Source organism: Thunnus maccoyii, chromosome 24 (assembly GCF_910596095.1).
Source record: "Thunnus maccoyii chromosome 24, fThuMac1.1, whole genome shotgun sequence".
Taxonomy (NCBI): domain Eukaryota; kingdom Metazoa; phylum Chordata; class Actinopteri; order Scombriformes; family Scombridae; genus Thunnus; species Thunnus maccoyii.
Window position 1 is genome coordinate 1,994,624 of NC_056556.1, and position 23,229 is coordinate 2,017,852.

The 23,229-nt window shown below is 41.7% G+C and overlaps 1 protein-coding gene across 2 annotated transcripts in view; it reads right to left on the reverse strand.

The window, feature by feature from the left end:
• Window positions 1–23,229, reverse strand: part of LOC121891820 (ras-related protein Ral-B-like) — a 187,597-nt gene that overhangs the window by 21,066 nt on the left and 143,302 nt on the right. For both annotated transcript variants that reach the window (XM_042404427.1, XM_042404428.1), the window contains exon 5: window positions 3,091–3,172. The gene's annotated coding sequence lies outside the window, so the exon portion shown is untranslated. The remainder of the gene's footprint in view (window positions 1–3,090; window positions 3,173–23,229) is intronic.

Genomic DNA, 23,229 nt, shown 5'->3' on the forward strand with positions numbered 1-23,229 from the left:
TTTTCTGGTTTCTTTAGTCTTTATGACAGTAAACTGAATATCTTTGAGTTGTGGACAAAACAAGACATTTGATGACGTCATCTTTGGTTTTGGGAAACACTGATCAACATTTTTAACCACTGCTAATCAATTAATAGAAAAAATAATCGCTATAAACAAGCATTTGATTTCAACTTTCAGTACTTGACATTTTTCTCCACAAGATGCTAAAAGACGTTTTGACTGATTCCTGACAGTTTGGAGAAAAATTTAACTTCCATCTTGATAAATTTACAGAAAATATGAAAACTAAACTAAACCTTATAAAACCCTGTGTGTGGTTGTGATTATCCATTAACCTCAGTAAAAAAGTCTGTTATATGAACATATTTACTGCGGTTAGACAGAAGGAGACTCCGTCAGAGTCACAAAAACGCGCTTTTCCAAAACTTTCAACAGCTCCAATTAGTTTTGCGCTGAGCATTAGTGTAAATATTCCTCTCGGCGGCTGGTCGAGTTGTTTCCTCGGGGCAGGGAGTAAGAACAGACCCCTCTATAGAGCTCTATATGCGCCCACTCAGCCATACAAAGGCTCTAAACAGGCCTAATTATACCTGAGTAAATCTCAGCAGGACTTCAAGGGTCAAGTGTTTGACCTCTGGGGTCACACCCTTCATGATTGTGAGGACAGCGGAGCGGCGGCCGTCCTCACAATCAGGAAGCTCGTGATGTTGGCTGGTTTTGTTTTTTGTCCTGTAAACGTGTTCACACGCACGACGACGAGAAACGTACAGAACGTCCGTCAGAAGTATAATTGCCCCCTAAAAATAATCCGCTAAGTGTCTGGAGAAGCTACGAGAAACGCGGCTGTCAGACGGTGTGAGATGATACGTTTCAGAGAGAAAACAGTCGCCTCTTAATCTGACAGGCGATGAAGGGACGAGTCGACATTGTCTGCTGCTACTCAGGAATGAGACGTCCATCAAAGACAGAGAAGAAGAAGAAGAACTTAAGTGTTTTTTTTATTTACATTTTATCTCATCTTGCTGGAAAAGTTGCTTGAAATTGAGGGTAAAACTTAAACTGGTTTTAAATAATGAATTTTAAATGTAAAAAGTATTTTTTAAGCAAAAATGTCAACTATTCTTTGCTTCCAGCTTCTTAAATGTAAGGATTTGCTGCTTTTCTTTGTTTTGTAACATTGTAAACTGAATACATTTCAGTTTTTGATGTTTTGTTAGACAAAACAAGACATTTAAATACGTCACCACGGGCGCAATGTGCCGACATTTTACAGACCAATGATGAATTCATCGAGAAAGTGATTTAACTGGAAATAATCATTAGTTACAGGCAGAGAGTTTATGGCCACATCACTGATGGTGAAACGAGTCATTTCGCGGGGTTGTGTGACAGTTTTACAGCCGCAACCATAGCCTGTATAAAAACATGGACGTAGTTACCGTGACGTCACCCGTTGGTTTCTGAAGAGCGGTTTTGAAGCTCAAAGTGAGCCGCTCCGGCCGTCGCCATCTTGGCAGTGCGTGACGCTGCCTAACTCCCAGCCAATCAAAAATGGGCAAAGAGGCGGGCCGAATGGCTGAAACAAGCCACCTAGTGGCTGGCGGACCTGTCACTCAAAGCAGCCATGTCCTTCATTATGCAGAACTTTACGGCTTAATAAAATTTAAACGGGTGAATTATAAAAACATTCCCCCCCGTACAGTTGTCATGAAAGAGGAAATTAGCTACAGAGACCAAAACCGTTGTTTGTACCAGGCTGTAAACATGTTTATTTCTGCTGTAAAGTTGAGTATTTTAACATGGGGGTCTATGGGGATTGACTTGCTTCTGGAGCCTCAAGTGGTCGTTCAAGGAACTGCAGTTTTTGGCACTTCCACATTGGCTTCATCTTACAGCCCCATAGGTTGACGCTTGGATAAACTGCACACAGTGAGCCCATGTACAAACTCAAATTTTTGTCACATTTGCTTCTGGAGTTGGCACATCCAGGCTACCGTACTTTGGTGCTTCTTCTGTCTCTATGACGAGTCCAGCATGTGCTACTGGTGCACATAAAATCAAGAAAATTCAAAAATGTTGACTTTCCTAACAGCGTTTGGTCTCTAAGAGCTCATTTAAAGCATCCCATGGAAAGGCAAATCCATGATTGGCTATTAATCATGTAATTTGGGATCTAATATGCATATAGTAAACACCTATGAGAACAGCCGTTGACATAGTCTATATAATTCTTTAGAAAGTCTCTCTCCCTTCCCTTGTTACTGGGTTACAGTTGGGCGGGGCTAAACTAGGGAGTTTATTAGGAAATAAATACCTGCCCAATCATATTTAAGAGAAAGATGATTGACGTGGCTATCTGGCCGAGCTGACTTCACAAGTTTAGCAGAGAGCTAACAGGAAGCTAGCTGCTCTGCTGGCGGAGGTCTCTACTGAGCATGCTCAGTACACATTCATTATACCACCACATTATAAACTCTGTATACTGTGAAATACAGAGATTCATCTGGCAGTTATTGGTTTAATCATCATTGTGTGAACTCATTTTGCATGAATGTAACAGATGTTCATTTATGTGTCAAAGTCCTGAATTGTAGCTTTAACAGTATCAGATATTTGGTGTTGTTTCTTCTCAGTAAGCATCAAGCAGTTACAGCCAGAGACGCAGCAGCCGGCGGCCTGCGGAGGACTTTAAATTGAGATCCAGTGAATTATAGAGCGGACTTTGTGGCGATGTCAGGTGACACACACACACACACGAGAGCTGTTTTATCATGTTGCTCTGCGTTTGCAGGTTCACCGCAAAAAAAAAAAGAAAAAACACAGGAATGTTAATGAACGGAGCCCCCGGGGGCCCACACCGCACGACACACGCTCACCTCAAGTGAACACGCTGTCGGGAAGTCTGGCAGGCCAAAACAGTTATGTGTTTTGACAGCGCGGTGAGCTTCGACCGACACACGAGCGGGACTGAATGTGCTTTTTCTGCTGATTTATGGAGAATGAGTAGCAGATCTAATTTGTTTCAGGGACTGGGAGAGGTTATGAGTCGTCAATCATACATTTACAGTATGTGACAAGGTACAGTACCTGTCGCCCGCAGGGAAACAGGAGCTGCGGTGTCTCCGGACTGTAATTCCCCTCTTCAAATCACATCCTGATCGCACGAAGTCTGCAGACAGAGTTAGAAAGTAAAAACACATATGCAGAAACATCAGGTGAGCTGAAGTCACTGACTACTGGATGAATACATTCAACAAGTATAACATAAAAACAATCATTGCAACAACAGAAATGTTTTAATTCATATAAAAATGAAGCTGCTCAGTTGCACCAACATGTATAATTTTGGTTGTGGGATCACAAATAAATAAATAAATTCATACAGATCTTTCACGTAGAGTTAAACTTCAGCTGCTGCATCTTTAGCTTTGTTGGAAAAAGAGACAGTTGTATAAAAACCACATGTTGCAGCTAAAGTCTTGCACCAAATAATAATAACAATACTGACATCATATCAACAGATTGATTTATTGAACAGGACAGTGTGCAGTATTAAGCATAAATGATGTACTGCACCGGAGTTAGCTTGAAGCTAATTTGCATCCGTAGTCCATTATAATCAAAACATAAACAGCACAACAACAAACAGTACAAAGCAAAAAAAAAACACCCTATACAAAATACAAAGCTACACACAACAGCACATCACAACGTCAATTAAAAATGAATAATGTAAACTAGGCTCATATTGTAGCTCAGCGTTGCCAAATGTACGATAATTATCGTATTTGTACGATAAGTTTTCCCCTGTGTACGATGTACGATCGATAATACCAAAAGTCCGATAATGTACGATAATTTGATCGTTTTGTGACACTTCATTTTAATTCATTTCCGGATAAAATATGGATCCTACGTCTGTGTTTACGCATCTCTTGTCATGTGACGTCTCTCCAGCCAATCAGAGTGCCTCCTCCCACACAGCAATGCTTTTTTTAAACAATATAGATTTGTAGGCGGTATCAGGAAGCCGTTCCTCTCAATAAATACATGTTTTTCTGAAAATTACACATTTATGCTATGGTTATGACTCGCGTATGATACTTGGATGGGTCCCAACTGATATTATGATGTAAAAGAAACACAAAATAAGTAATTTTGGGCATAAATTTCACACAAGAATGACACAAAATTGCACTTTTCTGTCTTTTATTTCTGATTAAAGCTGCTCAAGCATCATTTAATGGACTCAGACGCTCATTTCTGACAGAAGAAACAAAGCACTCAGTCTCATTAAAAGGTGCTTAAGAAGCAATAAAACACAATGATTCAACCATCTGGTTTAAGTATTTTAATGTAAAGTCGGAGCTGTTTTGTAGGTCAGTGGAACAAACGGTTTCGGGTGCCTGACTGTTCTTATGGAAAACGTTCGGCTGAGACAAAACAGTCACATTACTGTCAAGTCGAGTGACCTGCCTGCAGCCCGCGTGTTGAATAGATGAAGCCTATCCATCCGCTTCAGGTCGACGTTCCCACGGATTATTGGGAATATCATTGGTATTTTCCATCCGAGGAAGAATCTGGGGGAAAGTTAATGCGCTCTCAGAGGAAACTGTGGGATTTCAAGGCTGCGCACAGGTAGATGATATCAAAAAGTCATTTTCGTACGTCCGAGTACAATTCAAGATATGGAAAAAACAGAGGTAACACTTCATATCCTAAAAGCTGCATGCACTCATGGGAAAAAAACACAAACATTCCTGGAGGTTCATCCTTCACTACCATTAAAATGTGAAGGTTTCTCTCTGTAAAAGGTGCTTCTAGTTCTTCAACTAAAGGTTTAAAGGCAGTTATTATCCCTCATTTACCTCCATAACGCACTCTAACTCTGCCTCAGGTGTCAGAAAACGTCTTTAGAAGGAAACTCAGCTCGTGTGTGTGTGTTGACTCCAGGTGTTTACATCCATAGTTACGTTAGCAGCTGGTGGAACATGCCATAGGCTAACAGACGTAATAGAGATAACACATGACATTATAAAGTGTTCAACAAGAGCTGAGGGCCTGTTGAAGGGCAAACAGATCAGTGTAGAGCCTGAACTGACATGAGTGTGAACTTTCAATACATTACTGGGAGCACAAATTGGTTTTACCTTTTCCTCTTTGTGGGTGTTATTTCTCTTTAACCACATGACACAGTGACATTTGTTTGACCTTTGACTTGACCTTGATAGTGGTGGCAAGTAGTAATCTACCAGGTTATACTCAGATCCTTTACTGCAGTAAAAGTACCAATACAGCAATGTAAAAATACTCCATTACAAGTAAAAGTACATAAGTATTATGAGCTTGATGTAGTTAAAGTATTGCAGTAAAAGTACATAAGTATTATGAGCTTGATGTAGTTAAAGTATTGCAGTAAAAGTACATAAGTATTATGAGCTTGATGTAGTTAAAGTATTGCAGTAAAAGTAGTGGTTTGGTCCCTCTGACTGATATATTATTATATATGACATCATTAGATTATTAATAGTGAAGCATCAGTGTTAGAGCAGCATGTTACTGTTGTAGCTGCTGGAGGTGGAGCTAGTTTACACTACTTTATATACAGTTAGCTAGTTTAGTCCAGTGGTTCCCAACCTAGGGGTCGGGCCCCTCCAAAGGGTCAGCAGATAAATCTGAGGGGTGGTGAGATGATTAATGGGAGAGGAAAGAAGAAAAAACAAAGTTCTGATACACAAATCTGTTTTCAGTTTTTGGACTTTTTCTCTAATCTTTGATTTTTGCTGAAATATTGGATCATTTGGACATTTATTGAAATGAAAGCATGTGAGAAGTTTAGAGGGAAAAATCACTATTTGGTGGAGCTGTTAACAACTCATAGACATGTGAAATGTGACCCCGACTACACACTGCTTTTTGCTTTTTGTATTTTAAAAGCTTGTTATATTATCCATTGTGTCAAATCTTCATCTGAAAAGTAACTAAATCTGTTAAATAAATGTAGTGGAGTAGAAAGTACAATATTTCCCTCTGAAATGTAGAAAGTAGCATCACATGGAAATACTCAAGTAAAGTACAAGTACCTCAAAACTGTACATAAGTAAAGTACTTGAGTAAATGTACTTAGTTACTGGGTCTTTCAGGCCTGCTGCAGGTCTCAGGTTGGTGTATCAACATGTCTGATCAATATAGAGCTACATCATTATAGAAAAATGTTTTTTCAGGCCGACAGTGTGAACAGTGAAGGAAAACTTGATTTATTGCTGCTTTTTTTCAACCACTTGTGTTGCATCATGCTGCACATTTTGGATTTCTTCCTTCATGCATACAGTTACAATTTAAGACAGACAGAAGCATGAAAAGATTGTAGAGTTGAACAGCAAACTTACAGAAAAAATACAAATTATGATTTGCTTAAAATGTAATATAAAACCCACAGAAGGAATCTGTGCAGCTGACCTTTAGTATATTTAGTTTAACTTGTGTGTAAACGACTGTAGTTTAGTACATTTAAATGGATAAATATTGGTTAAAAGTGGAATAAACGTGTGAACAGTCAAGTGTCTGCACTTAGAATTGAAGTATTAAAGAGGAAATTTGACCAGACGTACTGAAATAAAGACAACAAGCCTAAACATCGACATATTCCAGCATCACCGCGACTCCTGCGAGACAAATAAAGTTAACGATATCCTCGTTAAGATGATAAATAACGTCCAACGGTATCTTGTTTGAAATCAGTTCAAACGAGCACATTTGGAACGTGATGAGAGGTGTCAGTGAAGAGGTGCTCTGGGATAAAATCCAAGACGATAAATAAGTGCTGCATTTAAATATACGGTAGATTTTTACCATATTGGGATATTTTTCTACTTTTTCTCTTCTACTTTTTCTTTTTGCTACATTTTCAATTCCCTTTCTTGATTATCTTTCCTCATTTTTCCTTTATAAACTGATCCGAAAGCTTAAAAAATCCCCCCCAAAAAACTTTGGCTTGTAATAAAGTCTTTTTCCACTGCAGTGCTGCTTTAGTTCCACTCAAGTATTTGGGTACTTTTCCCACTGCTGGCTGCTTGTAACGTGGGTGATCTTGCATGTTTCTGTACTTCAGCGCTGTGAAAAAACACCCTGTTCAGTCACTAAAACAGAAACAGAAACACATCTGAGTGCCTTTTTTAACATGTCAGACAAGTGGAAACTTTTTTTTTTTTTCTTTTAAACAACATGAACATACAGAGAGAGAGAGAGAGAGAGAGAGAGAGAGAGAAAACACGACAGGAGCCCCGGCAACAGATCTGAGAGAGACGCTGTGATAACCGCTGCGGGGAGAGGAGGAGGAGGAGAAGAAGAAGAAGAAGAAGAAGAAGACGGATCTCGCTCTGAGGGGCGTTCTCATGAGTTTATGGTGGAGAATGACTGGAATGTTCCACTGCACTTATCAAAATATGCACGATGCATCTCCAGGTTTTCTTTCACCCGAAGCATCAACAGCCACACTTTATCAGTCCGCTGCGGTTTCTCTTCGACACGCTGTAAAAAACTGAAGCGAGAGCCTGGAAGCCGACACGTTTTCACCAGCCTCACCTAAGAGTCTTCCATGCAGGATGTGCTCTGGGGGCAAAAAAAAAAAAAAACAAGACACACCGCTGTCGTAAAAAAAAAGATGATTGATGGCTCGAAATCTGAACAAATGAGGGTGAAAGACAGTTTTACGCACCGATTCTTCTGCTTTTTAAGAAGTTAATGAACGCTCATAACTCGAAGGAATGATCGTTTTTTTTGAGTTCAAAGTTCAAAGTATCTTTATTGTCTAAATTGGTTTGCAGCCAGAATATAAAGACAGCAGTAAAATACTATCTAGCATCTAACCGTTGACAGCAGAGACGCTACTTTATTAGGGAGGATACAGTAGAGAGAAGAAGAAATGGGAGGGTGACATGCATCAAAGGTCCCAGACTGGACATGGCATTGCCAGACCTGATTCACCAGTTTTGGGACGATGCCTCTAATTTTTGGGTTTGCAGAGCAGGAAAACTCTTTTAATAGCTTCCATGCAAAGTTTTTATTGCCTTTATTGGACTGTCTTGAAAAGTTTAAGGAAGCAGCTGCTCTTTAGCGAAGGTGGGGCAGTTAACCAGACGTACATTTGTCAAACTTATTACTTAGTCTTCTTGTAAAAGTACAAAATAGAGTCTGAAAACACTCCCAAGAAAGCATAAATCTCACCTCTCTGTGGCTTGTCCGAGTCTGTTTTAGAGGGCGGCGGCGTCTTCTTCTCCTCGTTAGAAAACAAACTTAGACAAACAACACAAAAATGAGATTTATACGTTATGAGAAAGGTGTTCAAACAGCTTTTTTTGGGGGTTTAACAACAGAAAAGACTTCACGTATGGAGACTAACCAGTTGGTTTGGCAGATGTTTGTCTGGTTAACTTCCTGAACTCTGCCGAAAAGAGCAGCTAAGAGCTTTTTTTTTTTTATGGGACAATGCTGGTCATACTGGGCGGCATCAGAGGAAGCTCCACCAGAGTCTGGTCTGGTTCAGGAGTAGTTTAGCTGATCTTGCTAGCATTTAGCATCGCAGTCATGTACGCGTTATAAGAGTTTTCCCAGTGGTCACTCGTGGTAATGCGGCGAAAAAACATTGTCCCCATAGACCACCATTATAACAAGGTCAATTATGACTCTTTCTATTGTGAATGTTTGATCCATGGAGGTTTTATATTTGCAAAACTTTCCTCGAGCCGTGAAACGTGATTAAAAAGTCCATGATGTCATCAAGATGTAAAGTGAATAGGCGCCATTTTTGGTCCCTTATCCAGCTCTTCTGATACATCCATGGTGGCTGCCCTGTTTCACCCCCAGGGCAACGTGGCGTCACGTCATCTGTCACAGTTCCATCACCATTAAAGACTGACATGCTTGAAATGAGCTAGTTCATATAAAGTGTTGTCAGGACACATTTATAAGGGAAAAATGTTTATAGATTTTCCAGTTGGCGGTAACGGTAACTGCGCACACTCTTGGACAGTCTCTCCTCAAAGGCATTCATTCAGTGTCGTACTTAAATTACAAGCGTGGTTGTGTGAAGTATGTAAAAAAGAGCGTCAGAGAGAAGTTCAAACCCTCCAATCGCTGCATAAAGTTTTCAGGCACTTGGACTTAATTTCAGTGTCTGAAAGGTGGTTGGAAAGGACACCGCTTTGGCTGAAGCGTACCGACACCTGTAGGTCGACAGGTGTGTAACGTTGAGACAATATTAAACCTACCTATGGTGTGTTTCTGTGTTGTTTTGTGGACAAAGACAAACAGGAGGTTGAAATTTTCATTCCAAAGGAGGGGAAGGGATACAACGTGATTCGCAGAAAGCATGGGAAATTAATTAATTACACCTACAGGACATACAAGGCGTCCTAACAAGCAACTAAAATGAAACAGACAACCACAACAAGAGGAAAGGAATGTTTTCAGTCTGCTTTTAAAGAATGTTAATATGATATTCCTGCAGCTCGGAGCATAAAAACCAAAAGTAGAAATAAAATTTAATGTAATAAAATGTCACTATAATCGAATATAAAAGCAAGTAAAATACAATAACAAGTGTTTAAAACAGAGAAATGTGAGCAAATAACATGATCCGTGTTTTAATAAGGGAAAAGTTCACCACACGGTTGCTTCGACCAGCTTTCAGGTGTTCAGTCACAGCCCTCCAGAGATGCTCGGCCGCCTGCCAGAAGTGACGGGTGGAGCAGCAGAGTCTGGCTTGTGGTTTGTTCCTCGGCTTGTTGTTGTTCAGATGCCTCCTGACTCACGCTTCAGGCATTCCACTTCACCCTCAGTGTCTCAGGTCTTTGAGACGCCGGCTCTCCACTGCAACTGCGTCCCCGCCCCCCCCCCCCCCCCCCCCCCCCCCCCACCCCCCCCTCCAAAAAAAACACACTTGTGGATCTTAGTGTGTGTGTGTGATGCTTTAGGAAGCAGATCGGAGACGATAAGTGAGTCACAGTCTGAACTTCTCACCTCCAAAAATAGCAAAAAAAAAAGAAGCCGTGGTCTCCGAGTCACAACAACAACTCCTCCCTGGTTAGTCAAGCCTGCATTGTCGGAGCTCCTCAGTTGACCCTGAATAAAAAGTGTTGTAACAGGATTTATCATCAACAATAAAGTTAGCCTAAACGTTTCCAGTAAGGTGGAAGGTTTTCTGGTGATTTTTAAAGCGATTACTTTCCAGAAAAATATGATTTTATACACAAAAAAACAGCAGATGATTCACCCTTAAATATGTTTTTTTTCCTTGATTTTCTGCTGCTTTTCTTTCCTATTCCTTCCCAAAGTTTGTTTTACCAGTTTTAATACATGCAAGTGGTTTTATGGGAGTTTTACAGAGCTGAAGGAGAGTAATTATATGCACATCACACACAAACTGTAGGTGCAAGGCATCAATGAAACGATCGGATCTTCATCAGGTCAGGTGATATTTATACATCCGTGCAAGAAAAACGTTGTTTCTTGGAGTGAATGTGCAGCTTTACAGTGTTGACCTGAAGGTTTTTTACTGCTGCTGCAGAGGCAGGGAAGGAAAATCTGCCGTATGCATCCATCTGTTTTTTGTTTTGGTGGTTCGAGGAGGATTATTTGTGGACGTTCAGTTGCAGTAACAGCCTGCTCGTCTGTATAGTTTTTGTGTTTTAATCTCACTTATTCTATTTTCTCAGCTGAACCGTAAGATACAGAAACATTTTCATTATGAAATGTAAGAAATGCCTGCAGCTGAAAAAGTTGATCCAGTTATATTGTGGAAGTACACAACATACAGACACACAAGTACACACATGCTCAAAAATCCCAACTTCCTGCAGCTATTTTTTCTGGGAAAGAGTGTAAATTTTCCCAGGAAACACTTGAATCTTTATTCCTGGTTTTTCAGCCCCTGGTTTAACGTCGGGATGCATCTCAGATCTCATCACGGAGATAATTTAATATGCTGGGAAACAAGATTGCTGGCTGTTTTTCAGAGAGAGAGAGAGAGAGAGAGAGAGATGAAAAGATGGATGTCAATCTCATCGTCTGTTTGTAAAGTACAGAGCTGGAGTCAGGATGTGGTTAACCCAGAAAACATCCGTCTACTAACACTTCTGAAGCTCACACATCAACACGTCGGATCGCCTTTGTTTAATCTGCGCACAAACAGAAATGTAAAAATGTTGAATATTTATTGTAGAATCCGATGTTTTTAGGAAATAAGACCCAGAATTTGGCAGAAATTTTGGCAGAAATAGAAATAATCAGTCATTAAAGATCCAAAAGCTTCTGTTTTTCTAAAAGAGGAGACATATTTCATTCCAGTGCTGCTCGTGACATGAAGAGAGCCTGAAAGAAGGAAGTTCAGGAGCCAAACTGGGGCCCAGAAACACAGTTTAGGAAGCTAAATCTTTAGGTAAAGAATAAAGAGATAAAACACAGGAAGTGCCGCTCCGATCAGCTGATCTTCCTCCTTTTGAAGCTCAGATTTTCCATTGAGGAGAAATTGAGCGACGCCGTCCTTTTCGGGGAGTTTAAAAACGTCGCTCGGCAAATGATGTAATTCATCTTGTACTAGTTCTGGGGGGGGGGGGGGGTTGACGGGGGTGTGGCACATTGTGCTACCCTAAACGCTCCAGATGGTTGGTTAAGCCGGAGCTGCTGCTGGATCACTGCGCCCGACTGACCTGCACAGCCAGCGCGCCCGCCGCCGCCGTTGACGAGCGTCCTCCCGTCATGAATATTCATGAGGAGAAGAAGAAGCTTGCTGTGGAAAGAAAAAAAAAAAAAAAAAAAAACCCGGCCTCATTAGAATATTCATACCGCCGAGGGTTCATGAGAATGACGTGCCAGCCTTATGACTATTCATGAGATTGTTCTAATCTAAATGGTTAAGAAGGAACCGTTTTTTTTTTTTTTTTTGTGGAAATGTCGCCCCCCTCCAATGATCAGCACCCTCGAATAATGAGAGCCTCATTCATAAGTGTACAGTGAGCAAGCTGCCATTTTTGTTGCCTGATTAAGCCTGATGCTTATCCCTGTTTCTAGGTCAGGGAGAGGCATACCAAAAGCATTAGAGCATCAAGAATCGGGCTGATGACTTGGTTAAGAAAACATACCGTACACTGGGATGTTATTTAACCGTGACCACCAACTTTGCAAACAACTTCCTGCAAATAAACATCTTTTCAGGTTTTCATACCTTTTAATATCACCACCATTCATTCTGTCTTCTCTTCTTTTAAAACATCTTCATTGTTGGAGCTCGAGGAAAGTAGGACAGAGCGAGTTGCAAAAGGCACAATGGGGGACAGTTTGCTTTTCTTGGTAACTCCCAATTAGGCATTGTTCTCACTTGAAATGTTTCTTTTGAATAATTGACAGTAATTTAAAGGAAAAACTTTAAAAAAAGCACATCCATTATCTAAATCAGGCCATGTGTCTCTCCAGGCGTACATCAATGTTATTTAAGAGAGCTCTCATTCGAGTGAGGCACCTACAACGTTCCCTCGGAGCTTCGACCGTGTGGCCTCGGCAGATATTGCTGTTGTTTTTCCTCCTCCGGGAGATTCAGAGAGGTTTTGTGTCCAGGCAGGTTTGGTCTTGTTTCAGGGCTAAGCTCTCTGAATAAAGGGTTAAAGCTTTGTTACAGGAGTGCCGTTTTGGCTGATTTACTTTTTTTTTTTTTTTTTTCCCCTTTTCTCTCTAAGGGTGCTGGGTCCCTGTGCTGCTGCCGAGTCTCTCTAGGGCACATACTTGTGGGGCACGTATATTCTCTCTCATTAGTTCTGCAGATTTGGGGCCCTCAGGGTACTCCTGTGCACATGTGTTGGGAGTGTGGTTCCCACTGTGCTGTGCAGCTCTGATTGAGTCTCTGATTGCCTTGACATTAAGGGGGCTGCAATTCTTGTGTCATGCCCGGCCTGATGAATTGGCGGTGCAGGAAGGGGAGGCGGGGGTCGGCGCACACTGAGCTGTTGTTGTCGCCCCTGAGGTTTTGCGGATCGCCGGCTCGGGACTGGAGGACTGATGGAATTTGGCTCCAGCACCTGACGGTTGAAGGCAACCAAGTCCTGATCAGCGCTAACTAGCTCGGCGCTACGGCTGGGTGGGGTCGGACGCAAGACGCCATGTCGGCACCAGAGTCGGTGAAACGCCTGGAATCTCTTTTTGTTTCTCTTGAGCCCAGATCAGTTGGTTTTAGCTGTTATCTCAGTGTGTCAGGTACATTTTTAATCTGTGTAACTGCAATATTTGAACATTAATTAGACTCTTAAAGCTTTTGTGCTCCTGACATCTTTGAATTTTAATTTTCTGGCTCTATGGATGTCATCGCTTCTGTCCGTCCACGACTGAAATATCTCAACAGCTACTGGATGGATCGCCATAAAATTTGGTACAAATATTCACGGTGCTCAGAGGATTAAGTCTAATTACTTTATTGATCCTCTCACTTTTCCTTTAGTGCCACCATGATGTTGATATTGAGTGTTTGTCTGTAACTTTGGTTGTTCTACCCTACAGTTTGTTAAAAGCTGAACCCAAGTAGATCTGATAAAGGATTCAAGAGGAGTCAGATAATATAAACGGATTTGATAAAATGCTGTTGAACCTCAGGCTTATTGGCTTAATTTGTCCTCATCATCTGATGAGCAGATGTGGGGAAACAGCAGTGATAATAAAAATGTACTCTCCGCATCAACTACTGTCAGACTTCTTTCATTTTTACCGTCCAGATCATCATATTTTCTGCTCTTTCAAAGAGCAAACCGAGGAAGCTCATCCAGGTTTCTGAAACCAGGATATGATGTTTCAGCCCCATATTGGACGATTCTCCAAAACCCCAGATGACATTCAGCAACGACACTTTTCCCACAACGTCCACACATGGTAAATCCAGTATAGATAAAAACTAAGGCAACAAAAACATCACCAGACTTCCATCGTCATTACATAAAGGACTCATTACTTCTTGCAACGGCGCTGAACTTTGACACTGGATCAACAAAACATCCAGGATTCTCCAAGAACTCAACCATAACAGACTAACGTCCATCTAAATGCACTCGGCGACCTCCAAACTCAAACCGAGGTGAATCTTTTTCGCCCACCCACCGCTGCGCTCGGTGTCAAACCGCTGCTTGTTTCTCGTCAGGTCTCCCCCATGTTAACCTGTCAAACTAATGAAACATAACTCTGCTGCTGCTTTCGTGCACAGAGTGTACTTTCTACATTTTTAATCACCCGGTTCGCTCACTTCCTGAAACCAGCCGGTGAAGAAGTAGCTTTCAGTGTTGCAGCCTCTGCTTTGTTTTTCTGCCCTGACACCTGGTTTGGATTCATAGGGGGGGGGTGGGAGGGGGGGGGGCGTGTTGGTTTTCTTTCTGTTCATTAGCAACACAATGACTTGCAGTCCACGTGCGTCTCAGCCCACCTCGCCTACCTCACATCATGGGTCAGCAACGAGCTGGCCCCGCTATTTTTAAGGTCAAGGCCTCCCAGTCGGCTAATCTCCTGGTATGAGTGACTTCATCAGTTAAGAAGGCGCTCGCCAAAAGATTGTACAACACATATAATTAAGAGGCTTAGATTGAATTTGTGCAGCGGTACAAAACGCCATTATCGTCTTAGCATGGATTTGGTGTTGAATTATTTTGCTTATAGCCACACACTTAGAAGATTATTTGCTGAATAGCTGTGGGACAGTGAGGTGGACGTTTAAGCTCGCCTCAGAGCTCTGAACTGTAAGAACAAGAGCTGAAAGATTAATGAGCCCAGTTGTTTTTCCAGGAATCACAAGAGTCATGATGTTCAAACACACACACACACACACACACACAAAAAAGAAAGCAGAAGGCTGCTGGTTGACTGAATTTTACCCAAAAAAAAAATCACATTATCATCCTTTTACAATAGGTGTAGATGTGAAGGAGATTTGTTCCCTGCAGCAGCTGAATGTCACATATTTCAAGAGGAATGCTTTTAGTGTAACCTTGCTGATGTGGCAGCGTTCAAGATCTTACTCAGCCTCTTAAACCCCTGCTGACCTCATCAGAACTCATGCAACCGTGCAACCGAGTGTCCGACATGTCGGGCAAAATTTAGCCTCTCTGACGCTAGCTTCCCCCCGGACGTCTCACATAAAGCTATGAGTTGTTAACAGCTCCACCAAACAGTGATTTTACCCTCTAAACTTCTCACATGGTTTCATTTTAATGAATGTTCAAATGATCCAAAAATCAAAGATTAGAGAAAAAGTCCAAAAACTGAAAACAGATTTGTGTATCAGAACTTTGTTTTTTCTTCTTTCCTCTCCCATTAATCATCTCACCACCCCTCAGATTTATCTGCTGACCCTTTGGAGGGCCCCGACCCCTAGGTTGGGAACCACTGACTGTATATAAAGTATATACATAACTACAATAACTAGTGTATTTTTACATTGCTGGTACTTTTCCTGCAGTAAAGGATCTGAGTTCTTCTTCCACCGCTGATGAAATGCTGCAGTCTGAACAAATGAAGACATGACAGTTTTATGATTACTGGTTACAGTATGGAGTCTGGTTTAGAGCATAGGCTACATATGCATGCTGGCGTGTTTGTTTTGAGGTTCCCACACAGTGACAAAGCAAAAACCGCAACCAAGCTGCTCTCCATCGATGTACTCGCATAACGAATCGGTCAGAATCATCCGCCAAAAAACAGGCCGAGCCAACATCCAGTGAACTAATTTAACCTCTCTTGTTTCGAGGGCATTTTTGATTACTGACTGACCTGGTAATAGCACGTGTTAACATGTGTGAAAATAAAGAAAAGTGCCACACACACACACACACACACACACACACACACACACACACACACACACACACTATTCTCCAGGAGAGATGGCAACGATTCAAGAAGGCAGCTATTAAAGGGAGCTTACTCCATTCTGTTCCAATTCATTATTGAATGTGAAACGCCGCTCAATGAATGACATCACTCACAGCTTGTGTTCATACAAATCTCGCCCCGGACCCCGAGATCTCATTGGAGGCAACTTGAACAAATATTGGCAAGGACGACGGCTCTTTAACTCGGACCATGAATGTTCTTTTTCCTCTTTTTTTTCCACACACACACACACACACATAAACACCCAGCGAGCGTTTTGATGGATAAAGCGTTTAGCTGCAATCACCATCATGGTAATACGCAGCGATAATTTATGATAATATATGTTCGGGGTGTATATTTACTTTAAAGGCAGCCTGATAAGGATCATGTGGCATGTTTCTGGTGAGCGTTGGGGAATACAATTGGGAGATTTGTTGCGGGGCTCTGGGGGCCCCGGCCACCCCCCGTGGGGGGCCTGAACAGAGCGGCAGTGTCTCCGCCTTGGGCTCTGTCCATCACTCACAGGCTGTCCATCACAGCAGAGTCCCCCCCGGGTGAATGAATGAGGGACTGCAGCAGAGACTCATTCACAAACATGATTCAGCAGCATTTCTCAGCACATTTTTCATGGACGTTTAGCAGCACGCTATCACATTTCCTGCTGTTATCTTTGACAACAAGCTTAATTTTTTTTACTGTTATATGATCAAAACTTAAGATCTTTTTTTTTCATCCCAAAGAACTTCGAAGCTGTCATCGCTGCTTTTATTGCATTCTGCAACTCGTCAATCTGAGCTGTCAAAGCTTCAAACGGATGCCACAGCGGGACTTCTCACAAGATCCAACAAGAGAATCAGCATCTCTGGTTACCTGTATGTTTTACAATAAGACTTTCACACAGTCAGGTGTCCATATGAACAGTGAAAGAGGTTTTTCCTCACTCTAATCAGTCCTAAAAGATCCTCATTTTGTGCTAAAAATGCATTTAAAAGTCTGTGTGAAGCTTCTATTCAGCTTCAGCAGTCTGAGTTAGTCATATCAAGTGGATATCTGACACATTTACAGTCTTTTTAGCATCAAATTCCCTCTTTGTGTTTCCTCGGACAGTGTTGAGTAACAAAAAGAGGGACTCTGGCACTAAAAAGACTGTAACGTTGAAAGATATCTCCTTGATTTGACTCATTTGGACGCTGAAGCTTCACATTAGCTTCAGATAAACTTGACGTATGTGGTTATCTCCTGACTACGTGTGCTGGTTTTCATGTCTCCTGGCTCCTCGGGTGACCAAAAACCGTTCCAATCCGCCATCGTGAATGATGTCTCAATCCCTTTATTACTATTGGGAATAATGAGGAGGCTGCCTGGAGGAGGCCTGAGCCAGGACACAAGAGACCATCCGTCACTGAAGTCTTTAATCAAACCAACACATCCCGTCATTGTTAATGTGTGGTGACTGGATGCTGCAGCTGATCAGACTGATTGTGTACTATCAGTCCCAGGTTTACATGTTTTCTGAGTCCAAATCTAGTTAATGTTTTTAAATTTTCCTATTTCAACCTGGATAATATTAGAGCCTGCCTTCCAGCAGTGAAACATGTTAATTAAATATCAGTTTCTATGATTAAAACAGTCAGGTAGGAAGTGTAGCAGAGCTACTAGCCAGTTACGAGACATTAAATAATGAACTTACGAATACAATATTAATAGACGCAGATTCAAATAATTAATATATTAAATCAACGTTGTCTCATATGCATTCAGTAACTTTATAATTTGACGGATCTGTTCACAATATAATGTGTTTATTTTAAGACAAAGATGAAGAGATATTTCACCTTCTCTTCTGTCATGGTGGATGACATCAGCGGTAACTCTACACCATTATTATTATTATTATTGTTATTTTTATTTGCAGACTGACAGCTGAAAACTCGTTTCATCGCCAGATAAAGATGCAAATGAGGGAAACAAACGAGGAGACATTTAACGAGAAGCACTTTATATCTCTGACCTGCTGACTGTTAATTTCTGTAAAACTAGTGTTGGAATAAACCTGATAAAGTAGTAAAACATGCTGGACGCTGTTTTATGCTCCTGCAGTGACCTGGAGTCTGGATATAAACTTCTCTCACCTACCAAACAGAGTATAAACCGTCCATAAAGCCTTTTTAATAGCAAACAAACCAATGGTTCAGTTTGTAAAATACCAAGAGAAGGAAACACAAGAACTTTGTACCAAATGCGTCTGAATGTGAGGAATGTGAAGGATTGTTATGTTCCTGCAGTAAAAAAAAGCCTCATTTTGCATCAGTGTTCCACAAAAATTTGTTTTTCTTCATTTTTTTCAGAGAAACGTGGTGCCAGCGTGTGGAGACCTGCGTCCCCGTCAGTCTGCAGCAGCCGACAGGTCCACATGACTGACTGAAGGCTCCGTGACTCACTCAGAGGAGCTCCGTCAAGTCTGGACGTCTTCATGTGTTCATCCGTTCAGTGGAAACACACAACATCTCAACAGAAACACTTTGTAACGTGGACGATGTTGTTTTAGCAGCCAGAAAGTTATTAATCACAGATACCTGCTTGTTTCATTAATCTAATTATTATTATATATCATTATTATTATATTATTACCTCGTTATGAAGGGGAAGAATATGAGCAGATGACCAGATATTAGCCATATGTTGTTTTATAGGCCTTTACTTTGTCTGATGAGAATTAAATTGATGCTAAATTTTGTCCTTTATAGATTGAAACAACTTCAATCTTCAGTAAAAGCTGATAAAACGTCTATCCTGCAGACCCTCGCAGCTACCAGGACGCTGGAAGTGTAAATTTTCTGAAATGATTTTGGATGTGGACCTTGTTTTCCCCCAAAATGATGAATCCAAAGCTTGACCCCTGACCTTTAACCTCTTAAACTCTTGATTTTCACAATAAAAGTTCCTCAACACAAAGTCCACCAGTTTTCCAACTTTGGCTCTACAGAGTTTAAGAGGTTAAAGCCTCTTTAATTGATTTTTTTAATGATTATCAATCATTTGGAGTCGTGTTTGTGTCCACCTGATCAATCTGAGTCCAATATTCACTCTGCTTTTAGCTCTGGTTTGCTCTTCTGAGAACAATATCCTGCTGTTTAGCTGACAGATGTTCTGCTTTCTCCACTTCTTCTCTCTAACTTTGTGTGTCGGCAGGTACAGTTCAGCGTTTATCAGACAACAAGCTGGGACTCAACCAGACAGGAAATGGGCCAGAAAAAAACAAAACCAGTAGCTACAAGAGAGTAAAAAAGCTGCAGAGATGGTGAGAACTGACTGTGGATTCTTCACTCGCAGCATCATTTTTCACATCACGGCCTCATGGACTCATTTGACAAGTTAAATATCACCTCATATTTTAAAGATAAAGAATAAAACAACAGAAAGTTTCTGGACGCAGCGAGACAGAAGAGACACAAACACTGAGGTGAATTTCTAGAGCTCGAGTGCAAACACTTTGGAGAAGATGTCATGTTGAGGGGAGGGGGGGGAATAAATCACCATCAGAGGTGACGCTCCCAATCATATTGTAGGAGCGAGTCTTTCCTCTGCAGCCTTCTAATCAAGCCTGAGAGCGGGGACAGAAACCAGCTGCACTGCTGATATGAAAGGGAGCGTTTCATGAGAAAACAGGTGAGACGCCTCTCCGCTGACTTTGATGATTGATTTTCATCTCGCTGTGGGTCACGTGTACAGTAGTTGAGATGTTTCAGGATACTGGAACATTCCCATATCTCAGAATAACTAGAACAAGATGTCCTCTCTGGGGTGATGGCCAGTAAAAAAAAAAAAAAAAAAGGCGAAGGGTTTTTTCGTGGAGGATGAGGAGGAGGAGGAGGAGGAGGGAGGGGCGGTGAGGGCACGGTGCGAGATTGAGTTGGAAAGGCGAGGGAGAGAATTGGAATGGCAGTGGGCCGGGTTCCTAATGCACACAGCGAAGGCCAAAGTTTAGAGCCGCTCTGTGCCGGGAATACCAAGCGCCTGGCTTCCCTTGCTCGGCGGACAATGGGCCGATGGGCGTGCAACGGCAGCTTAATTTTCAAAGAGCGAGAGGCGAGCGCTGCCCATCTCTTTCAGCGCCGAGCAACAGGCCTTAAAAAACGGCATAAAGACACATTGTGAACGTGGCAGAAACTGAGCTATCCGTGTTTTTTCACCAAAAAAAAATATCCCTCAGATCTGGAGTCGGGGGGGCGGGGGGCGGGGGGGGGGGGGGGGGGGGGGGACGTCGAGTCGCAGGAGCGTCCGAACCGCCGGAGCTCGCGGTGACTCTTACGCTTTTACCACGCCTCGTCACAATTTATGGCAAACCGGAGCAGGGTGAGAGAGAGAGAGAGAGAGCACCACCACCAGCCAACAGCTGAAGGCTGCTGAGTGAACGTGTGAGTCTTTTACCAGCCACTTTGGCAACTTTCCTGACCGAAACATGTCATCAGAGGTGCAACACTGCAAGAATCTGCCTCTACGACTCGGCTCTAATGCAACTTACTGTTGTTGACATTTTTTTTAAGATGCATAAAAATTTGAAACAGATTGAATAATAATTTGTGTCTCTTATGTTTTTTCAAGACAAAAGATGTCTTCTACTGCACTGGAGGCATTTGTGTAAGTCCTGGACCCTGATTGGCTACAAACTAGTTGTGATGTCACAAATTCAACTGAGATTAAAGAGACAGTGAAACATGTTTTTCCTCCTCTTCATACTGACTGTTAAAACGTATTTAAAAGTTTATCTGAAGCTAATATGAAGTCAAATCAAGTAGATATCTTTCAACGTTACAGTCTTTTTAGTGCCAAAGTCCCTCTTTTTGTTACTAAACACTGTCCGAGGAAACACAAAGAGGGAATTTGATGCTAAAAAGACTGTAAATGTGTCAGATATCCACTTGATATGACTAACTCAGACTGATGAAGCTGAATAGAAGCTTCACACAGACTTTTAAATACATTTTTAACACAAATCGAGGATTGTTTCTGTCCTCCATCACATCATTTCTGCTCTCCTGACTTTTTCTCTCTTGTATGGGTAAAACTCCATTTCCCATAATGCAGCTGGGTAGTCTCTGTCATTAAACCCTCCCTGCCTGGTAAACGTCTATAACTGTCAAACCTCACACCTCCAGTTTGTTTAACTGTCTGAGGAAACACAGAGAGGACGTTTGTCACTAAGAAGACTTGAAGACTGACCTCTGTGAGCCTGACGTGACGGTTTTAGGGACTCAGTTACAGACAGAGATGACTTCTGGTGATGAAATGAAGGTCTGTGGAGGCATGAAAAGGCCAGAGATGTGCTGCTGTGTGAAGGACTGAATCTGATATTTCATCCTACATACCTGGTGTTTTGAATATTAGCCAACGTTCAGCGTCTCTTCCTGGGTTTTACAGCAGCCATTAGCTTACGTGCAAGAAGAGTTTTTAAATTTGACATATCCTCGGCCTTTTAGACTCAAAATATCTGTTTCAAGCTTTCAAGCTCTGTGTCTTTTGTTAATTTGGGCCTGTATGAAGTGTGATGAGTGTGACGAATATATCTAGTCCATCTAAATAACGTCGTAGGAGAGCTCCAACCTGTAGGAGGAGAGATTATCTGGGAATGTGTGATGATTATGAGCTACAGATTATGAGCTAAGATACAGAGTTGACAATAAATTTTGTAAATGACTCCATGCAGGAAGCTCATACAGTCGTGTTTCTGCAGAAACTGCCCTGCAACAACCTGCAGCAATAAATCAAACTTCATTCTTACAGTTTTTTTTTCGGTCCACCTGGTGAATGTGAGTCCAATATTCACTCTCTTTTAGCTTCTGTTTTTACTCTCTACCAACTCCTGAGGGAAATATCTGGCTCTTTAGCTGCTAAATGCTCCACTATGTTCACCAGCTAGTCTACAGCTAACTGTGTTTGTGTTTGCTTTGGTGCTGAGCAGGTAGTGTACAGCGGCTTTTTACAGCTTTATCTCTAAAAAACGACGCTATGAGAGCGCTGAGAGTGAACCACAACACTAAAGTTCGATTATAGCCACTTTATGCTGTAGTGTGTGTTTATTCTGGCATCATCTTCTGCTAATATGTTGTTGTTATTTGCCTGCACTCATTCATATAAACATACAGCTATTTTATGCATTTCAAATTTCACCCTTTTGTTGCTCTGACAGTCGTAAAAACATTTTTCAAGCCCTTTTTCTTGCTGTTAAGTCAGCGTGAAGCCTCATAAATAACTTGATAAATAACAGGCCCTTATTGTAAATGACAGTGTCTATAGTTCACTTTTCCGCCTAGCTGCTGTGGATCCGGTAATCTACTCGCTCTGACTTGAACAAACATCCAGTCCTGCGTCCTCGGGTTCGGACATTTTTTTTTTTTTTTTGCTCTGTAAGACGTTAGCGCTGCCAGCCAGCGAGAGGCAGCATGCAGGAGAGTTTGTGCAGAAGAAGTTTTCTTCCCTGACAGTGGCTCCGCTCCACGTGTCCCATGATTAATCTGCTGGTCATTAGGCTCCGCACAGCGCCGCTGAAACCTGATCCTTTTCACTGCTCACTTTTTTTTTTTTTGTTTCTCAGCCCGGCACTGAATTAGCAGAGAGAGAATACATTAGCATACTAAATACCAGCGGCAGGGCCTGGTGAGAAGAGCTGGGACCTTTTTCTCAGAGACAGACCTTGTTTCTCAGGAGGTCAAGTTTACATTTGACGCAGAACGTCAAACATTTTAAATGATAATGAGACTATTTTATAATTTAGAGAACGGATTGATTTGTTATAAAGCCATGTTGATGCATAATAGGGTTTCTGTGCTAATCTGTAATACAGGTGTCCTGTAAAACTAAAAGAAACCTGAATTTACGACATAAAGGTCACAAATAAGAGTCTAAAACATCTAAAATAGCTTTTTTATATGAGAGAAGATGAATCACAGAAACTCAAGCACAGGGCTGCTCTCAGGTTTGTGTGATAAAGAACATGCAGGGACAACAATGCAAAAAAAAAAAAAAAAAAAAGCATCCATGATTTGTATGGCGCTGCCCATGAAGACAAGCAAGAGGGGTTCATTACCATAACAAGTGCAGCGCAACCAAAAGCCATTTTGCTTCCTTTGTTTCAGCTAAGCAGCTGTCATTTGCAGAACATTATGCATTTTGGATTCTTCTATGCTAATTTTTCTGGGGGACAATTTTTTCCAACAATGAGCACTCGGGCATCTAACAGAAAGCCTTTCATGGCACAGACCCCGGGGTGCCCCGAGCCGTGCCAAGTCAAACAATGGCTTATTGCTCTGAGCAAGCACATCTCAG